A 2,500-nucleotide genomic window follows, 5' to 3' on the forward strand; every position below is an offset into this window, starting at 1 on the left:
TTGAAAGCCGACAGAGGCAAGAAGGCGCACTCCCTCAGCCCGCTCCAACCTCTGGATTCCTGCGAATTTCAGAAGAGAACTCTGGGGCAGCATGGCTTCTGTCATCTCCCAACAGCCTCTCTGTTCTTGCTATGTAAATACCTTTACATCCCCCGGACTGAGCATGTCTGTTTTTTTATTTTTATTTTGCTGAGGTGTGGTGCCTTCAACGACGGACAGGTGGCAGGAGAGCACTTTCTCCAACTGTGAAGGGGACTTTTTTCACTTCCTGAGTAGACTGGGCTCAGTGACATATGTCACCAAGCCAGCCACTAGAAAATGCGGGTTTTGCAGCCGTGGGCCAGTGGGGGTTTAAGGGCAGGTGTGCCTCCGGCGTCTCTGGCAGACAGCTCCAGTTGCAAGGCAGCAGAAGAGAACAGGGAGGCTTGCTGGGCGCTGCATTCGGGGGCCCCCACGAGGTTTTCCGCAAGCCTTACACTCTGAAATGTGCTCAAAAAAATGAGCCCGGCTTGTCAGGAGTGGGATTTGAACCCACGCCTCCAATCGGAGACCAGAACACCCAGATGCAGGGAAGAGCTGCGTCTCTTGAGTCTGGCGCCTTAGACCACTCGGCCACCCTGACAGCTATGGGCAGGATTGGGAAAGATTCTTCAGTACCCAATGTCGCCAGGTGCCAGCGCCGGTTTTCATGCCCCGATCTCTGCATCAAAAGTACCCAAACACTCACTTAAGGACCCAGGGATGGCAGGAAACGCCCACTGATGGAGCCAGTGGACAGTTTGCAGGGTGCAAATAAGGGCTGGCCTCAGATCACTCATGGCGTAGTGCCGGCCTGTCCATACCTGTCGAAACCTGCATGCGGTCAAATGTGTCCGATTGACATTGTGGAAATAAAAAGAAACCAGCACCATGTTTCTGCCCGGTCTCGAACCGGGGACCTTTCGCGTGTTAGGCGAATGTGATAACCACTACACTACAGAAACAGCTCTGCTAGGCTGCGCTCTAGTGTGCTGGGACAGCTTTCAGTTGAAAGGCTTTGTGGCACTGATGTCTCATGGGGCCCGCTGGTACCTGCCAGGTGGCACACACCAACGTGAAAGTTTGGCGCAAGCCTGCGCCGGACCTACATGGCAGCACTCACAGCACCTCACACACAGGCTGCAGACACATACAAAAGACCAAGCTGGATGCAACAGTGGCGCGAGCCATGGCAGTCCCCACCCAGAAGGCATGTCCAAACCTTTATACATCAGCTCGCCGCCAGCGCATCATTACAAAGGAGGGGGAATTTCCAACACTGCCTCTTGGGCCATGGGCTTAAAAGCAGCCAACCATTGGCGACGGGCATCGAACCAGATACGGTCACGCACAAACTATTTTTGGGGGGGAATTGGGGACTCTGTGTTTTTTGTTTTCGGCGCTCCAAAAAAAAGGGCTCGTCCGGGATTTGAACCCAGGACCTCTCGCACCCTAAGCGAGAATCATACCCCTAGACCAACGAGCCACCGCATGCAGAGAGCAGTGAGGGGGAGGGGGGTGGTCTGCTTACCTCACTTGGCGCCATACCCCAGTCTCTCCATGGCCTGACCCCTGCGTGTCACGTGGCCTGCCCCTGGCGCAAGCGCAGAGGACTGAGCTGCCTCTCAAGCAGAGAAACAAGAAGAAGAGCGGCAGCCTTCGCTGGCCAAAGGCCATCTGCTGCCGCTCGATCGGGCTCGATCAGGCGAGATATATGTGGCCGACCGGCCTAGAGCGCAAACCTGTACTGCTCAGGGTGGGCAGCTTCCCAGCAGGAGGATGTGTCTTGAAAGCCGACAGAGGCAAGAAGGCGCACTCCCTCAGCCCGCTCCAACCTCTGGATTCCTGCGAATTTCAGAAGAGAACTCTGGGGCAGCATGGCTTCTGTCATCTCCCAACAGCCTCTCTGTTCTTGCTATGTAAATACCTTTACATCCCCCGAACTGAGCATGTCTGTTTTTTTATTTTTATTTTGCTGAGGTGTGGTGCCTTCAACGACCGACAGGTGGCAGGAGAGCACTTTCTCCAACTGTGAAGGGGACTTTTTTCACTTCCTGAGTAGACTGGGCTCAGTGACATATGCCACCAAGCCAGCCACTAGAAAATGCAGGTTTTGCAGCCGTGGGCCAGTGGGGGTTTAAGGGCAGGTGTGCCTCCGGCGTCTCTGGCAGACAGCTCCAGTTGCAAGGCAGCAGAAGAGAACAGGGAGGCTTGCCGGGCGCTGCATTCGGGGGCCCCCACGAGGTTTTCCGCAAGCCTTACACTCTGAAATGTGCTCAAAAAAATGAGCCCGGCTTGTCAGGAGTGGGATTTGAACCCACGCCTCCAATCGGAGACCAGAACACCCAGATGCAGGGAAAAGCTGCGCCTCTTGAGTCTGGCGCCTTAGACCACTCGGCCACCCTGACAGCTATGGGCAGGATTGGGAAAGATTCTTCAGTACCCAATGTCGCCACGTGCCAGCGCCGGTTTTCATGCCCCG

At 55.4% G+C, this 2,500-nt stretch overlaps 3 non-coding genes across 3 annotated transcripts; all 3 read right to left on the bottom strand.

The window, feature by feature from the left end:
• Positions 1–510: 510 nt before the first annotated feature.
• TRNAL-CAA (transfer RNA leucine (anticodon CAA)) lies at positions 511–622 on the bottom strand. Its single transcript has 2 exons — positions 585–622; positions 511–556 (listed from the first exon to the last, which is right to left on the bottom strand). It is a non-coding gene; the product is annotated as a tRNA-Leu (tRNA).
• A 288-nt stretch (positions 623–910) lies between these two features.
• Positions 911–983, bottom strand: TRNAV-AAC (transfer RNA valine (anticodon AAC)). The gene has a single exon. It is a non-coding gene; the product is annotated as a tRNA-Val (tRNA).
• Positions 984–2,314: 1,331 nt separating this feature from the next.
• Positions 2,315–2,426, bottom strand: TRNAL-CAA (transfer RNA leucine (anticodon CAA)). The gene is made up of 2 exons: positions 2,389–2,426; positions 2,315–2,360 (listed from the first exon to the last, which is right to left on the bottom strand). It is a non-coding gene; the product is annotated as a tRNA-Leu (tRNA).
• Between the last annotated feature and the right edge of the window lie 74 nt (positions 2,427–2,500).

This window comes from Ambystoma mexicanum, chromosome 2q (genome assembly GCF_040938575.1).
Source record: "Ambystoma mexicanum isolate Mex_15411 chromosome 2q, UKY_AmexF1_1, whole genome shotgun sequence".
Classification (NCBI taxonomy): Eukaryota; Metazoa; Chordata; class Amphibia; order Caudata; family Ambystomatidae; genus Ambystoma; species Ambystoma mexicanum.